Raw genomic sequence first — 18324 nt, forward strand, 5'->3', positions numbered from 1 at the left:
TCCACTTCCTACTTCAGTCGATGGCCTCTGAGTGAGTCTGCCCTATTAGTGTCGAACTCCCTGGAAAATGCGTGTTGCCTGGAGATCTCAGAGTACCAAATAAAATGACATTGGTTCCTTTTTTAAAATCTGTCTTCTTCTTTGTTGCATCTCAAATGATCTATTTTCCAAAGAGATAACAGTGCATTCTGTCACAGTGTAATGGCCATGCATAGGAAACCATTAAATTGTGTGCACAATTGTGAACGTCACGCCAAGGCGAGTAGCTAAACTAGAACAGCCACTGGTTACAAAACCTACACATGGGGGTTCCTTAACTGGGAATGACTCTGAGTCTCGGGAGAAAGACTAAAATCTTCTCTGTTCAGTTTTATCTAACTATGGTACGCAACATTTGTTACTGAAAGCCACCAAGACCATAACTCGAATCCAGTTGAGGTTGCTTTGAAAATGCAGAGTGGAAAATGAACATGTTGCCCAACAACTGTTTTGTTTGTGAAATGCATTATGAATAGTCTAATAATTTAAAGGATCGATCTTTTACACTATAATTTATTGCCCAACTGTTGTGCAAAGCATTGTGAAAAGAACCAATTGTCATAAATGTAACAACACAACGGACTCAGCAGTTGGACAGCTGGCTATTCAATCCTGTCATGTTATTCACCACTGCCTGACCCTCCCTCATAACTCTAAATACCTTTATTTCTTAAGTACAACATCTATGGGCCAAAACACAAGACGGTAAGACATAGGAGCAGAAGTTTGCTGTGGCAATGGGATTCAATGGGATCATGACTGATCTGATCTGATCTGATAATCCTCACCTCCAAGTTCCATAACCCTCGATTCTCTTACTGATCTATTACCTTAGGTACTGTGGTTCGCAAACCTGTTAGTCAGAGGGAAATCCCATCAAGGGAAGAATGGTTGCCTTGCAACCATTGGTTGTCAATCAGCTGGAAGTGGGATTTACGACCTTCAGGAACAGTTTTTGGGATTTTCTGAGCTCCCCCCCCCCCCACCCCCTCCCCACAACCCCATGTACCCAGCAACAGGACCTTCTGGTCCCACCACTGTCAACAGGGTTTCCTATTGTTTGCTGGGGAAACCGGGGAACACACAACAGGGGGGTTGCCGTCACTGGGACTGGAAAATCCCGCCAGCGGGAGCAGCTGGAACGTTTCGGCCTGTCAGCCTCACCTCAGAGAACTGCCAGCCATTCGGAAACAGGAAGTTTGCCGATCTTTCCTGAACTGCAGGTGTGGTGGCCACTGCCAGTACTCTACTCGCAGCTTGAGAAGGCATTCAGTGATAGATTGGAACTTAATGTGTGCTTGTGGATAGGGGAACTGGAGATTGAAAGTCCAGGGAAGGAAGGGAACCTGTGTGGGGTTAGGGGAGGTGGGTAGGTTACACTAGACAGGTGGGGGTACTCAGATGGACCCAGAAGGCTAATTAAAGACTCCACCACTGAACTGCCCACCATAGCCTGCCTAGAGAAACATGTCGACTGGAAGCTTGGTGTGAGCCTCCAGCATCTTCACATTAATTGCCCACTTAAAGTCCTCAAATGGCCCACTGACTGCCAAACTGCTGATGCTATCTTTGCAGTGGTGGGAATGGCCAGAGAATAGGCAGCCCATTGGGTTTAACATGCTTCCTACCTTTTACCTCACTGGCAGGGGAGTACTAAAATCCAGCCCTAGGCCTCATCTAAAGGTGTATAATTATCCTGCATGAATGTCTTTCCTTCTTTCTAAAACCTGAAGATATGTAGGTTAAGTGGATTAACCATGGTAAATGCACAGGGTAAACACAGTAAGAAGTCTCACAACACCAGGTTAAAGTCCAACAGGTTTTTTTGGTAGCAAATGCCACTAGCTTTCGGGGCTTTGCCTGTTGGACTTTAACCTGGTGTTGTGAGACTTCTTACTGTGTTTATCCCAGTCCAACGCCGGCATCGCCACATCAATGCACAGGGTTATAGGGAAAGGATTTGGGCCTGGGTAAGATGCTCTTTCAGAGGGTCAGTGCAGACTCTATAGCAAATGGCCTCCTTCTGTGCCATGGAGATCTGATAATTCCACAACTTTCAGAACAAAATACCTACAAATTTAACCACATTAGTTCAAATTATGTTGTGATTCTATGTCCCAATCAAGACCAAGATCAATTTGTGTCCTAGATTTTATCTCCCAATAGAGATTTCTTTTGATTAGCTTGGTTCAGTAGGTAATTCTCTCATCTCTGATGCAAGTGATTGTGGGTTCAAACCTCACACCAGGACTTAATCATATAATCTGTGACACTTAAGCACAGCACTGAGAACACTGCATTACTGGAGGTGCTAACTTGCTTCTGATACAATAAGTTGAGCGGTTGTCTGTGCAGATGGGTGTTAAAGGTAAATGTTACCATTTGAAAAGGAGCAGGGAGTTCTCCCTGTGTCCTTCCAAACAGATCACCCACCTCAACTGACACAACCAAAATGCAGGTTAGCTGTTCATTCCTCTGAGTGGGTGCCTGGTGGGATGTTCCTGTACACAATATGACTGCTGCATTTGGTTGTATTGATTGTGAGCCCCTTTGAGACATGTTCAGGTTACATTCAGATGTTATCTTAAAGCCTTTGTTTACTTCCTGCTTTGGTGAAACGTAAGATTAAAAACTGGATTAAGAGTGTTCATATTGTTACATCACAAGTGCAGTCTTGGTAAATATTGAGAGTCTGTCAAAAAACCCAGGGATAGTGGTGTCCAATGTTGATTTCACATCTAAAACTGAAATTGTTGAATATCGCATTGGATACTATCCACCACTTTCTACCTGAGTCAACAAACAACCCGTTCTCCTTTTCTGTAATATCGCAAAGAAGCAGTCCAGGATATTTTGCATCTCTATGACAAAGCTTTACTCTGATTATCATCCTCAAATCCTGACCACACCATCATTCCAGACTTCATTATTTTGGCTTTTGGTTCACATTTTAAATGTAGGATTCAGGATAAGTCATACATGTTTTGGATCTAAAATTTCAAAGATCAGCAGGTGAAGTAGTGTCAGAATCATGCCAGGAATTATATTCTGGGGATGGGTAGCATTAACTTTCCAAAATTCCCGCGGACATTTTCAATTGAGGGTCATCTGACACTGGTGCTTAAAACTTCAAAAGGCTACATGTCCATGATTTGATTTGATTTGATGTGATTTATTTTTGTCTCATGTATTAGCATACAGTGAAAAGTATTGTTTCTTGCAGGCTATACAGACAGAGCATACCATTCATAGAAAAGGAAACGAGAGAGTGCAGAATGTAGTGTTACAGTCATAGCTAGGGTGTACAGAAAGATCAACTTAATGCAAGGTAGGTCCATTCAGAAGTCTGACGGCATCAGGGAAGAAGCTGTTCTTGAGTCGGTTGGCACGCGACCTCAGACTTTTGTATCTTTTTCCCGACAGAAGAAGGAGGAAGAGAGAATGTCCGGGATGAATGGGGTCCCTAATTATGCTGGCTGCTTTGCCAAGACAGAGGGAAGTGCAGACAGAGTCTGGAAGCTGGTTTGTGTGATGGATTGGGCTACATTCACAACCTTTCATAGTTTCTTGCAGTTTGGGCAGAGCAGGAACCATACCAAACCATGATACAGGATCCAGAAGCACTTCTTCACACAAAAAAATTTGAGAAAATCTAGGATTTTTTCCACAGAACTCGTGGCTTTTGGAACATTTGGAGCTTTCTCGACTGAGATCAGTATCAAGAGATAAGGTGGTAATTGGAGTTGAGATGCAAATCATCCATGATCCAATGAATGATGACGTGGAGAGGTTTCCTATGTGAAAAGAGGAATTAGAGGCAAAGTTTCAGGTCATTGACCTGTCATTCTAACGAAAGGTCGTTGATCTCAAACATTGTGCAGAATTTTATCTGTCAAAGTGAGGGATGGTAGGTTGAGGGTGAGGGGGTGTGATTGGTGAGGGGATTGGGGACAGACTCAGGCATGGATGTTATCTAAATTCCTGAGAATTGCTAGGGTTAGAAAGCCAACATTCTGTGCTCCCACTTCTGGGTTTCACATAGGGGGTGGGGGAGCAGTTGGACGTAAGTAGGAAACTCCCATGGGACAGTTTATTTAAATATTTAGGTAATCAAGCGCTTCATTCTTTAACCTTAAATTCTGGCTTTAACAGCACAGGAATTCCCCAGCTGTGTGGGACTCAGCAGGATGGCTATGAGAAAGGTTTATGCTTATAGTACCTGCTCTGAGAGCCTGATTTCACATCTTTGTCAGCCTGATTTGAAAGCTGTTTCCTCTACCTCGGAGTACACTGATATTAACCTGCACTCCCCCACTGTCAACTTCCATTTCAGCGTAAGATCAGATCAGTGATTAGCACTGCTACCTCATAGCACCAGGGATCAGGGTTCAATTCCTGGCTTGGTTCATTGCCTGTGTGGAGTTTGCACATTCTCCCCGTGTCGGCGTATGTTTCCTCCGAGTGCTCAAGTTTCCTCCCACAGTCCAAAGATGTGCAGGTTAGGTTGATTGACCATGCTAAATTGCCCCTAGTTTCCGGGCGATTAACAGGGTAAATATGTGGGGTTATGGGGATAGGGTGGGATTTTTGTTGGTGCAGGCTCAATGAGCCAAATGGCCTCCTTTGTACTGTAGGGATACGATGTAGCTCCACCATGGTTCTCAGGTGAAGAACAAGAGGAGCAGACACATCAATGCCTGGAGCAGCAGAAGCAACACTAGCAGCAGAACCAGCTGCCTTTTCCATGGTCACATACCACTCCACAGCTTCACAGAGCAGACAGGATGGTTACGGGGATCCAATTCCCCCAGTGAGGTCTATAGACAGAGAGAGGACCTTGATATGTTTTAGACCCACTTCTCCTGCTTTTGTGGCAGGTTGTAACTGGCATCTGCAGCCTCCTGGAAGAAGGAGAGTGTGTATTGCCACTGACCTCCAAGATGCCTCTCAACTGGAAGCCCCTTTTAGCTCTTTGCAAGTGGAGTTATGTGCTTTCTACTGTAAGCTGACAAAGCAGAGAAATGTGAGAAATGGATAATGTGGAATGATAACATTTGTGGAGGGTCAGTGTAAAGGAGAACAAAGATCAAAGAAAATTACAGCACAGGAAGAGGCTCTTCAGCCCTCCAACCTACACTGACCATGCTGTCCAACTTAACTAAAACCCCCTATCCTTCCAGGGACCGTATCCCTCTATTCCCATCCTATTCATGTACTTGTCAAGTGCCCCTTAAAAGAGACTACTGTATCTGCTGCCACTACCTTCCCCGGCAACGAGTTCCAGGCACCCACTTCCCTCTGTGTAAAAAATCTGCCTCGTATATTCCCTTTAAACACTGCTCCTCGCACCTTAAACCTATGCCCCTTAGTGATTGACTCCTCCACCCTGGGAAAAAGCTTTTGACTATCCATTCTGTCCATGCCTGTCATAATCTTGTAAACTTCTATCAGGCCTCCCCTCAACCTCCATCACTCCAGTGAGAACAAACCAAGTTTCTCCAACCTCCCCTCGAGTGGGAGATGGCAATAAGGTGAGAATGCTGTTCAGATGGGGTTGTAAAGGATGCCTGCAGAAAGAGAGAGAGCGAGAGGAATGAGCAGAACTGCAAGGTGTGTTCCTCGGAGGGGTGGTGTGCAGGAAAGTGCTGAGGATGCCAGATTGTGTGGGTTGGAACCCCATAGCGGGATTCCACTCACCTTTCTATCCTTACCAAGTCACTCACTGAGCCTAAAGTTTATTTATTTATTAGTCACAAGTCAGGTTTACATTAACACTGCAATGAAGTTACTGTGAAATTCCTCTAGTCGCCACACTCCGATGCCTGTTTGGGTCAATGCACCTAACTAGGACATCTTTCAGAATGTGGGAGGAAACTGGAGCAAACCCATGCAGACACGTGGAGAGAATGCAAACTTCACACAGACAGAGACCCAAGCTGGGAATCGAACCTGGGTTCCTAGCACTGTGAGGCAGCAGTGCTAACCGCTGTGTCACCCGAACATCTTGAGGGGAACAGAGTCCAGATTCAAGGGACCACACTCCTGCTGTCCACTCCCTCAGCCACTTCCAGTCCCATCCATTTGCTTTCAGAAACTGGCCTCATCCACCTACGGGAAACAGTATTTCATTGTAGTTCCTGACAGACTACAGCAGGCCCTCAAGGTAGAATTAGAGACCCAGAGGGCTTGGGATGAGATGCAGGGGAGAGGACAGAAACCTTTCCACATCTCATTTCCATTTCAGTGGCTGCTGAAACCGCAGGAAAAAAATGTAGAATCCAATCTCTAACCTTTACCAAGCCGCCTTCAATATGCAGTATGATGCACAATGTTTAACATTGCTGCCTCACAGCGTCAGGGACCCGGGTTCAATTCCGGCCTTGGATGATTGTGTGGAGTTTGCACAGTCTTTCCATTTTTGTGGGGGTTTCCTCCAGGTGCTGCGGTTTCCTCTCACAGTCCAAGATAGTGTAGGTTGGGTGGATTGGATAAACTAAATTGTCCGTTGGCATCCAAAGTTGTGTAGGTTAGACCGATTAGCCATGTTAGATGCACCATGTTTGCAGGGTAATGGACCTGGGTAAGATGCTCTTTCAGAGAGTCAGTGCATACTTGATAATGCCCTCCTTCCCTATAGGGATTCTATGGTTCTATACCTGCACTTGTGAACAATCAGGAAACCCAAAGTGTAGAGTCAATGACTTGGCTCTGCTAAAGAGACGTAGTGTAGCCTATATCCAACTACTCTCTCTGGAGCCATGGCTAAACTACCACTCACCCATCACCCTGCCTGCCATCCCCCTCTCACCATCACTGCGAGTGTGTCTATTTCAATAATATTTTACCCATCTCTCCGCGGTTGATATTTGATCCATTGAGTGTTTCGGGTATTTTCTGTTTTTATTTTAGATCTATAACACTTGCAATATTTTTTTCCTTATGCATTATTTTCAAGCTGTGTTAGTTTTTGATGAGGCCCTGTTGAAACATCAGACATTCTGCATCTAAAAAGTATTACACCAAAACAGACTCTTTGGTGTGCTTGAGAAACCATCCAACTTCAAATAAATTAGCAGCAAAAACCATCTTACAGACTGAATGATGGAGAGCTGCAGTAACACTGTGAGAGCCAGCTGCAGCACATGTGCTTGTATTTTAGTGCAACATTGAAATTGTGGTTATAAGAAGAACATGTTCAGAAGCTAGATTAACTTGAGTTTTGTTTTTCGCAGCCTTGCAGTTTCCTTTCTAAAGTGTTGTGGTTTTCAAAAAATGAATGATAGGAGCTGGTAGGGACTGGTTAAGCTGAAAGGCCTGTTTTTGTGCTGTATTTTGTATAACTCTTGGACAATATCTGCTGAGCTTCACTGCAGCCTCCAGCAGCTAAAACTGAAATAACGGTGCCTAACAAATCATTGATGACTGCACAATGTTCAGCACCATTTGTGACTCTTTAGATACTGAAGCAGTCTTTGTCCAAATGCAGAAAGACCTGGACAATACACAAGCTTGGGCTGATAAGTGGCAAGTGACATTCGTGCCACGTAACAGCTGGGCAATGATTATCTCCAAAGAGACAGGTTATAATTACTTTCTCCTGACATTAACATCACTGAATTCCCAGTTTCAACGTCCTGAGGGCTATCATTCATCAAAAACTGAACTGGTCTAGCTATATAGATGTTGTGGCTGCAAGAGCAGGTCAGAAACTGGGAATTCCACGAGAAGTAACTGACCTCCTGACTCCCCAAACTCTATCCATGATCTACATGATACAAGTCAGGAGTGCAATGGAATTTTTCCAACTTGCCCTGGGTGAGTGCAGCTCCAACAATACTCAAGAAGCTCCAGAACAAAGCAGCCCCACTTGATTGGCACCCCATCCACCACCTTCAGTATTCACTCCCTCTTTCACCAATGCACAGTGGCAAAAGTGATGATGTACGCGATACATAGCGACAACTCACCAAGACTCTTTCAGTAAGACCTTCCAACTCTGTGCCCTCTACCACTTTGAAGGATAAAGGCAGCAGATTCATGGGAGCATCACCACCCTTAAGTTCCCCTCCAAGCCACATTCCATCTTGAACTGGAACTACTTCATGATTCCTTAATTATCACTGGGTCAAAATCTTGGAACTCCCTCCTTAACTGTGGGTGTACCCAAAGAGCATGGACTGAAGCAGTTCAAGAAGGCAAATCAACGCTACCTTCTCAAAAGCAGTTAGGAGTGGGCAATAAATGCACACATGGCCAGTGACACCCAGTTAGTGTGAAAAATAGTTTAAGCCCTATTACTAATCTGTAGCCATTATGTGTACAAAGTATGATTTTGTCAAATGAAAGTAGGAAATGTGATAATTTCAGGATGTTTCATGTAGAGTTGTTGGATCCCTAGGGTATAAAAAGAAACCCAAGATTTCATTATTTTGGCATTTAAAATGAAATTGACTTTCTGCAGAACCAAAAAAAGGTTGTCACATGACCACAGGGTTGGCTCTGTGTCCTGGGAGCTGCCATCAGGAGTTACAAGAACAAAATGACACTTTTCTCAGTTTGTGGGATCTCATACCACATTGAACAGACTCCTTGTAGTCATAAAAATCAAGAGACATCCTAACTATATACTTGTAGAGTTGCTAATAGACTTACCACTGTCCAGGTGTGTGTGTGTGTGTGTGTGTGTGTGTGTGTGTGTGTGTGTGTGTGTGTGTGTGTGTGTGTGTGTGTGTGTGTGTGTGTGTGTGTGTGTGTGTGTGCACAGTGGAGTGGGAAATTGTGAACACTCGCCTCTCAAGTTCCCAGGCTTTTAAATGTGGAATAAACTAACCTTCTGAGTAATTCATTGTGCGAGCTTGCCGCAGAGTTGTGGTCAATTGAATCATGCAAACCAAAGAATTCAAAAATCATAGCATGGTATACCTTAAAATAAAATTCAAAACACTTCCTGCTTCTAACAGGTAGTGAAAGGAAATTAGTACAATTTGCCTCTCTCTCTCCTGTCCATCACATAATATGACTTAATTGGCATAACAACATTCAGCTAAGTGCATCAAACAATAGTCTCTATCCCTAATGCTCTCTGCTTCCTGCAGATAAGAGGTACAATAATAACTGACTCCTTTAAACCATAAACATTGAAAAACTGGAACAGATCCATGCTAAGTCTACCTTTTTCTAACCCTTCTGTTGAAGATTGTTGAAATGGGAGATATGGCATTGATCGGAAAGTGGCTGGCAGAGAGATAAAACATAATATTGAAATTACTAATGAGGTCTACCATCAAAGGAGTGGATAGATGGCAAAGGGTGGATTGTGGGGGCGGCGGAAGGGAGGGAAGCTGGGGAGGGCTGGGGGGGGAGCATGGGGAGCACCTGCTTTTCACTCAATAAAGCCCATGTGTATTTTTAAAGCTGGCTTGGTTTCTACAGCTTTGAATAATCATTGAATCATCCCACGATGGAACTGGCCAACTTCCCTATTAACACAACCCAACTGACTCAGTAACAGCTGAAGCATCTGTAATGCAAAATAAGCAAGAAAGGCCATAGACTAAATTTTAGCCTGAGGGGCAAGGGTTATTCCGGGAGACAGCGGGATGAGGAGGCGGATATGGTGAAATGGGTCTTCATGTCAGATAAGGGGACCTACAAGAAAGACTTTCTTTAATATTACCCAGAATTAGCAGCTGGGCTGCTATAAATTTATTTCTGAGAAGTTCCCACCCACAGGCAGCCTGAATAGCAAGAAATTTGGGCAAAAAAAGCGCATTTCACAAAACCAAAGCTTAGGAGTGCAGGTAAATTAGGGAAGTGGCAGACGCCACTGAGGAGGGGGATGGGTGGAAAATGTGGGGGTGCATGCTGATACTAGGTAGGGGAAACAGGAGGCCAAGACTGTTTGAAGATTCTGGTTGTTGTCTATGGCCTGGTAGTCATGATGTGGAGGTGCCAGCGTTGGACTGGGGTAAATACAGTAAGAAGTCTCACAACACTAGGTTAAAGTCCGACAGGTTTATTTGGCAGCAAACGGCACTAGCTTTCGGAGCGCTGCTCCTTCGTCAGGTGTGTGAGAGTTCTGTTCACAAACAGGGCATGTAAAGACTCAAACTCAATTTACAGAATAATGATTGGAATGCAAGTCTTTACAGCTAATCAAGTCTTAAAGATACAGACAATGTGAGTGGTGCGAGCATTAAGCACAGTTTGAAGAGATGTGTATTGTCTCCAGACAGGATAGCAAGTCCAGGCAAGTCATGGGGGTTACAGATAGTGTGACATGAACACAAGATCCTGGTTGAGGCCTCATGTGTGCGGAACTTGGCTGTCAGTCTCTGCTCAGCGACTCTGCGTTGTCGTGTGTCATGAAGACTGCCTTGGAGAACACTTACCCGAAGATCAGAGGCCTGGTAGTCACGGAAGCAAGTTTCCAATAGCGGTCGGGAGAATTGCAGAGGAGGTGGGAGATGTTAGTCAGTGATCATGAGATTCTGGCGGTGGTTATGGGTAGTACACTGGTCAGAGGAGATGGATTGCACGGTGGGCTTCACTGAGTAGATTGTTGGGTTCTCCACCACCACCTGACTCATAAACAATGTTGCTCATTCACCTTATAGACTCAGCCCTTCTCATTGCCCCGCAGCTGCCAAGTTTCTCAAAGTCCAGGAAACCGACAGCCTAGATTTAAAAATAGAATGATTGTTAAAATGAGGAGGCACAGCCTCTTTATACCATTTAAATGATCGGTCTGGTACCTAGGAGTGGGTTGCTTACTCACCCCTTGTCTAGTTTGGTTGAAACCAGGGGGTTAATTTTCCCATTCCGCCCACCATGGGAATTGTAGCAGGCGAGGGGCAGACAATGAAACCATCTGTTGACCTCAGACAGGACTTTCCGATTTCGGGGCGAGCATGGTCAGAAAACCCCGCCCCAGAAATGGGCACGTTCAAGTTGGGCCCAGTTCCTTTTTCAGCTTTTGTGGATTTTAACTTCTGGCACGATCCCAAGACTCCTTCCCTCTGCCCTCTGCCCCTCCTCCCAACAATCCAGACTCAGCCCAATATTTGTAGGCTATTCATATTTGAACTTTCTCATGCCTCATATTTCAGAATATCCCAAAGCACATTTGCCGGTGAAGCGCTTTTGAAGTTTAGTCGCTGTTGTAATGTAGGAAATGCCGCAGTCAGTTCTCACATGACAAAGTTTCACAAGCAGCAATGACATAATAATCAGATAATGGCTGAAATCTTTGGCTCTTGCATCCCACTTGAAAGTTTAGGGGTGAGATTGCCTCCACAATGTCAGGAAAACCCGATTTGATTTAATTGGCTCAGGTCGAGACTTCCACCGCCATCTTAGAAAAAAGTTCCGCCTCTGAGACCTGTAGACCAATCAGATGGTTAGCAGTTCTCCAATCCCAGCAGCACTACTGGGAGTGCTGGCCATTGCTGGGACTACACTGGCAGTCCCCAATGAGGACCTTCACCAGGACTGAATGCCAATGTGAGGAAGATGGTTTTGCCAGGACGGGTCAAGAAAGTATCGGTGAAGTTGGGGGAGGGGTATGCCGCAATTTGGAAGGTGGGAGGCTGAGGAGGGAAGCAAGGCTAGTGAGCACGATGGGTAGAGGGGTGCGTGGTGTGCTCAAACATGGGGGAATCCATGGTACGCTTCAGTTAGCCCACAGGTGAGCGGGCTGCTTCCGCCACTGCTGGTAACGGCCTCCCTTCCACCATGCCACCCTACCTTATGCCTCCCACCACCTGCCAGGCCACTCCTGGGTGGGTGGGTGGGGTGGAATAGAGGGTGGAAATCCAGCCATTGTATTTCAGTGATTCAGGCTGTGGGACAAATACTGGCCATGATGTTGGGGTCAAAACCCTTGCTCCTGGCTCAGGGGGTTATTGAAGGTAAAAGTTACAAAACTCACACAGACGTTTGCTATAATGGCATTTTATTTTCTTAAAAGGAACTCAACCAAAGACTCACAATATCCCAGAATCCTCTGTTCCTCTCTAACTTCACTGGACAATGCATAAATGTAAAGTTCCCACAGTCCCAGGTGACAACAGGATGCTTTTCCCGTTTGAGGCAGAGAGCTGACTTGTGGTGATGTTAACCTGAGAATGACCACACCTCAGGTAAAGGGCAAGGTTGAGACGGTGGGCCTGTCAGGGGGTTTAGCAGGGTAGATGTGTGGGGTTACGTGAACAGGGCCTGGTTGGGATCATGGTCCCTGCCAGTAGTGCTGCTGGGATTGGAGAACTGCTAGCCATCTGATTAGTCTACAGATCTCAGAGGTGGAACTATTTTCTAAGATGACTGTGGAAGCCTCGACCTGAGCCAGTTACAGGCAGACTCGATGGACCGAATGGCCTCCTTCTGTACTGTGGGGATTCTGTGATTCTATAATTCATGATTAACCTCAGCCAATATGGATATTGAACCCACACCTCTGGCATCTGATAAAACCAATCCCCATTTAGAAGTCTCATTTATTTTCATTTACACACTTAGTTCTAACAATGGATATTCTCAGCCAGAAGCTGGAGATTAAACTACCAAACATGCCTCAAGTGTGAGAGATTTTGTTTGGACCCAGAGCCAGCAAGCAAAGTACGCAATGAGAAGTTTGGTTGAATGAGTCAAGGTTCAACCGAACTTGCCTCCCACCTTCCTCAGTGCTGATTGACGGTTTACCAATGGCCACTGTCCAACTCCCTCTTCAAGTGTGGCTTCCGGCTGGCAGACACTGCTGTCAATCTTCCGTCTTCACACAGAGGCTGATTTCTCTCTGGCTCCCAGATTAGTCACAAGAATAATTTAGAGAAAGTCATGGTGCTAATCTACCCCATCACCATTCATAATTTAACCCCAGTAACTCACCTACATTGACCCCAATGCCTCCTATAAATTACAACCACCACCACTACCCGCAATTATTTCACAAACGTTTTACGTTCATAGTTGCCTTCAGAACAATTTGCTTTCTGCTGAATTTTCCCACAACGGTTCAGAAGTGTAAATTCTATTAAACAAAGAACAACCCAGCACGGAAACAGGCCCTTCGGCCCAACGAGCCCGTGCCGCCCCTTCAACAAAGCATTTTCCTACACCTACCCTGCCCTGTGTGTATGTGAATGGTACCCCTAATGTAGCCAGATTCAGGGGAGAATAGTGTAGGGTCAATTTGGTACACCAGTCAGCCTAAGAGCACATCTTTGGGGTGTGGGAGGAAACCGGAGCGCCCGGAGGAAACCCACGCAACCACAGGGAGAATGCGCAAACTCCCACAGACACAGGCCCAAATCCATGTATCTGCACAGCTAGCAGTGATAGTCACTGAGTTGTTGTGGTGCCCGTCTGCTGGTCCAGGATTAAGCACACACAACGACACGAAGTACTAGGCCACTCTCGGAACCTCCAAGAGCAGCCCACGCACGACCCACCGTGTGCATGCCCCTCGTTTGACAACAAGGTGGACCTCCACCTGTGGATTAAAAGAGACAAAACATTAACAAGTAATACTACATTTCCGGTGTCGTCCCGAGGCTCTGACCCTTTTTAATACCGTCTACTATAACCCTCCATCCCTGTTTCGCTCATGTGCCTATCTAAGTAAACCTTAAACAAGTCCAACATGCCTGCCTCCACCACCTTACTTGGTAGCGCATTCCATACCCCCACGACCCTCTGCGTGAAGAACCTTCCTCTAATATCCAAATTATACTTCTCCCCCCTCACCCTTAGATCGTGACCTCTCATAATTGTCCCCAATCTAGGGAAAAGCCTACCACTGTTGACTCTATCTATTCCCTTCATTATTTTATACACCTCTATCAGATCCCCCCTTAATCTCCGTCTTTCTAAGGAGAAGAGCCCCAGTTTCTCCAACCTTTCCTCGTAACTCAGTCCTTCCATGCCAGGCAACATCCTGGTAAATCTTCTCTGCACCTTCTCCAGGATCTCCACGTCCTTCCGGTAGTAAGGTGACCAGAACTGGACGCAGTACTCCAAATGCGGCCTAACCAACGTTCTGTACAACTGAAGCATTAGACGGCAGCTCTTATACTCTATACCCCTTCCTATAAAGGCTAGCATTCCGTAAGCTTTCTTCACAACCTTCTCTACCTGTGTTGACACCTTCAGAGACTTGTGCACCTGCACTCCCAGGTCCCTCTGTATTTCTATACTCTTAATCGGCCTACTTTTTATCATGTAACTCCTCCCTGCATTATTCCTTCCAAAATGCATTACCTCGCATTTGTCAGGATTAAATTCCATCTGCCATCTATCTGCCCAATATACCAACCTATCTATACCCTGCTGTGTCACCTGACAGTCTTCCTCAGTATCTGCCAATCCTGCCATCTTGGTGTCATCTGCAAACTTGCTGATCACACCATGTATGCCCTCTTCCAAGTCGCTTATATATACTACAAAGAGGAGAGGTCCCAGTACTGAGCCCTGCGGCACACCACTGACCTCCAGCCAGAAAAGGACCCTTCCACCACTACACTCTGTCTCCTATTGCCCAGCCAGTTTTCAATCCATCTAGCTACCTGTCCTTGTATCCCATGCGCCTTAACCATTTCTACCAGCCTACCGTGAGGGACTTTGTCAAACGCCTTACTGAAATCCATATAGATGACATCAACGGCTCGCCCATCGTCAACCGTTTTTGTCACCTCCTCAAAAAATTCTACCAGATTCGTAAGGCAAGACCTCCCCTGAACAAAGCCATGTTGCGTATCCCTAATCAGATCGCAATGCTCCAAATGCTCATACATCCTATCCCTAAGAATTTTTTCCAATAATTTTCCTACCACCGATGTCAAACTCACTGGTCTATAATTACCAGGGTTATCCCTACTACCCTTTTTAAACAGCGGTACCACATTAGCTACCCTCCAGTCCTCAGGGACCTCACCTGTGTCCAAGGAAGAGACAAAGATTCGCGTCAGAGGCCCAGCAATTTCATCTTTCACCTCCCTAAGCAGCCTGGGATAAATACCATCAGGCTCCAGAGCTTTATCCGTTTTTATGCTACCTAAAAACCCTAGCATTTCCTCCCTTGTAATGGATATTTCCTTCCACTGATCTACAGCTCCCTCCAAGACATTACACGACACCAAACCCCTCTCCTTCGTGAATACCGACGCAAAGTATTCATTCAGGATCTCCCCCATTCCCTCAGACTCGATACATAGCTCCCCTCCTTTGTCCCTAAGAGGACCAATTTTCCCTCTAACCACTCTCTTGCTCCTAATATAAGAGTAAAATGCCTTTGGATTTTCCTTAATCCTATCAGCCAAAGCCATTTCATGCCCTCTTTTCCCCCTTCTAACTCCCCTTTTAAGCTGCCTCCTACTCTCTCTATATTCCTCCAGCGCACTCTCCGTTCCCAGTTGTTTCGACCTAACATATGCCTCCCTCTTCTTCCTGACCCTGTCTTCAATACCCCCTGTAATCCACGGCTCTCTAATCCTGCCTTTCCTATCCTTCCTCTTTGCCGGCACATGCCTTTCCTGCAACATTATCAGTTTGCCCTTGAAAGCCTCCCACTTACCAACCGTGGACTTGCCAGCTAACAACCCCTCCCAATCAGTGTCCTTCAGCTCCCTCCTAATCCGGCTATAGCTCGCCTTCCCCCAGTTCAGCACCCTCCCCTTCGGACGGCACTCCTCCCTTTCCATTTTTATCCTAAGGTAGATGGACTATTGTTTGGGAGAAGGCAATTTCTCCGAATTTAAATTCTGGATTCCCAAGAATTTAAATGTTCTGGATAATAATCAGTGAAAAAAGTGACTGTAGTTTCAGAGAGAGTTCTGAATGGTCATTTTGAAGGAATAGGACAAATGTCCACAATTTGACTATTATGTCAGTCTCTGCCTATTCTTGAACTTGAGCCATAATAAGTCAACCCTCCAATGATACTGGGTCCGCTTCGTTGTTTCCAAAGGAGGAGAAACAACTTCTCAGTATCTATCTTGTCAAATAATCTATTAATGTTAAAGGTTCCACTAAGATCACCTCTCATTCATCGAAATTCCAAAAAGTATATGTATATTTATTTATTCAATTACAGGATATGAACTTCACTGGCTAGGTCAGCATTTATTGTCTCTAATTATCCATGGGAAAATGGTTGTCATCTGCCTTCTTGAATTGCTGCAGTCCATGTGGTATAGGTACACGTAAGGTACTCTTAAGGATGGAGTTCCAGGATCTTAATCCAGCGACAGCAAGGAATGGCAATATGTTTACAAGTCCGGCTGGTGAGTGGCTCGGTGATATAGGGGTGATTGTGGGTTTGGAAGGTGCTGTCTGAGGAATCTTAATGAGTAGCCTCAATGCATCTCGTGGATTATACACACTGCTGTCACTGCGGCCAGAATTTTACCAATCAGCCCACCACGGGAATCAGTGGGAATATTTTTAATTCTTCCATGAAATGAGGTTGTCTCTGGCAAGGTCAGCATTTAAGTATCCATCCTTAATTCCCCCTGAGCAAATTGTGATGGGCCATCCTCTTGGAGCCAAACTCCTTCAATCTGTGTGGTGTAAGTACACCAACAATGCTGTTAGGGAAGGAGTTCCAAATGTTGGCACAGGAACAGTGAAGGAATGGTGATAAATTTCTAAATCAGGATGGGGTGTGCCTTCGATGGAAATGTGGAAGTTGTGATGTGCCTGTGCACCCCTGTCCTGCAAGACGGCTCTGGTTGCAGCTTTAGAAGACGCTGTCAAAGGATCCTTGGGGAGTCATTGCAATGCATCTTGTAGATGGTACATGCTGCAGCCAGTGTTGGAGGGAATGAATGCCATATCATCCGGTAGCTTTAGCAGTGAAGTGGATTGTTTTGAGGACCTTGAACAGAGCTACATTCATGCAGGCATGTGGAAAGTACATCACCATACTCCTGACTTGTGCTTTGTAGATGGTGGAAAGAGTCGGAAGATGGGGTATTTGCAGTAGTATTGCAGACTCTGACCTGCTTTTCCAGCCACAATATTTATATAGCTGGTCCAGTCAAGTTTCTGGTCAATGATAACCCTCCTTCCCCAAGATGTATATGGCGGGGAATTCCGTGATCACAATGGTTTTCAATATCAATAGGAGATGGATAAATGCTCTTGTTGGAGAGGATCATTGCTTGACACTTGTTACTTGCACTTATTGGCCTAAGTTTCAATGTAGTCCAGATTTCGCTGCACGTCAGAACAGATTGCTTCATTTTGTGAAAGATGCAAATGAAATGCAATAATTCATGAATATCCTATCTTTTGATCTTATGATGAATCAATGATCTAATCATTGATTACCCTTTGTGGAGTTCAAAACTTTAACTTACTAACTCTTGTGAGAAATATTTTCAGTTAAAGTTTATTTATTAGTCACAAGTAAGGCTTACATTAACACTGCAATGAAGTTACTGTGAAATTCCTCTAGTCGTCACACTCCAATGCCTGTTCAAGTCAATGCATCTAACCAGAATGTCTTTCAGACTGTGGGAGGAAACCGGAGCACCCGGAGGAAACTCACGCAGACACGGGGAGAATGTGCAAAGTCAATACAGACAGTGACCCAAGCCAGAGATCGGAATCTGGTGCTGTGAGGCAGCAATGCTAAGCACTGTGCCACCATGCTGCCCAATGTTTCCTGCTATGATATTCCTGTATGAGCAAGAATTGATGACACAAGAGATCAAATGAAGGGAAAGTATCATGATATTCCTTTGTTATTAGGTCACCAGTAATCAGAATATATCAAGGTTTCATTTGTCTTTATTAAAACAACAATCCCTTTTGCATCAATGCTTTGCATATTTAGACTACAATGTCTCTACTTGTGAGGAGAAATTATCACTGGGAATTTGAATTACATGGAGACCTCTAATTGTTCATGATGTAGTGTGACTCTGCCCTTTTAGTCATGTGAAATTGACAACACCGTCTCCTGTCTGATGAACTCAACGCCTTCAGTCAATGAGACAGACAGAGAATGGGAACAATTATTTCACTTGCTGAATTGTGTAGGTCATTGTTCAGGACGCATCTGGGCTTTGCTTGTTTTTCACTTATGTACAAATAATTTCCATAGACACAACAGGTGTGATACTCAAGGGCTAAGCTGAGGGTTGTTTCCAGTGAGTCAACTGGTCCAAACAGAAGTCTCCAAATCTGGTGATCTGCCCCATAATGTGTAACAGGCTCATGCAGCTCAACAGTAGCATTGCAGTTAGGCCTAGAGCCCAATTTGAGACAAGCCTTCAGCACACCAGT

The 18324-nt window shown here is 45.0% G+C and overlaps 1 protein-coding gene across 1 annotated transcript in view; it reads left to right on the plus strand.

The window, feature by feature from the left end:
* Positions 1-18324, plus strand: part of ints6l (integrator complex subunit 6 like) — a 220271-nt gene that overhangs the window by 5122 nt on the left and 196825 nt on the right. The gene's annotated exons all lie outside the window — the stretch shown is intronic.

Source organism: Carcharhinus amblyrhynchos, chromosome 4 (assembly GCF_965287045.1).
Source record: "Carcharhinus amblyrhynchos chromosome 4, sCarAmb.v2.hapA, whole genome shotgun sequence".
NCBI lineage: Eukaryota > Metazoa > Chordata > Chondrichthyes > Carcharhiniformes > Carcharhinidae > Carcharhinus > Carcharhinus amblyrhynchos.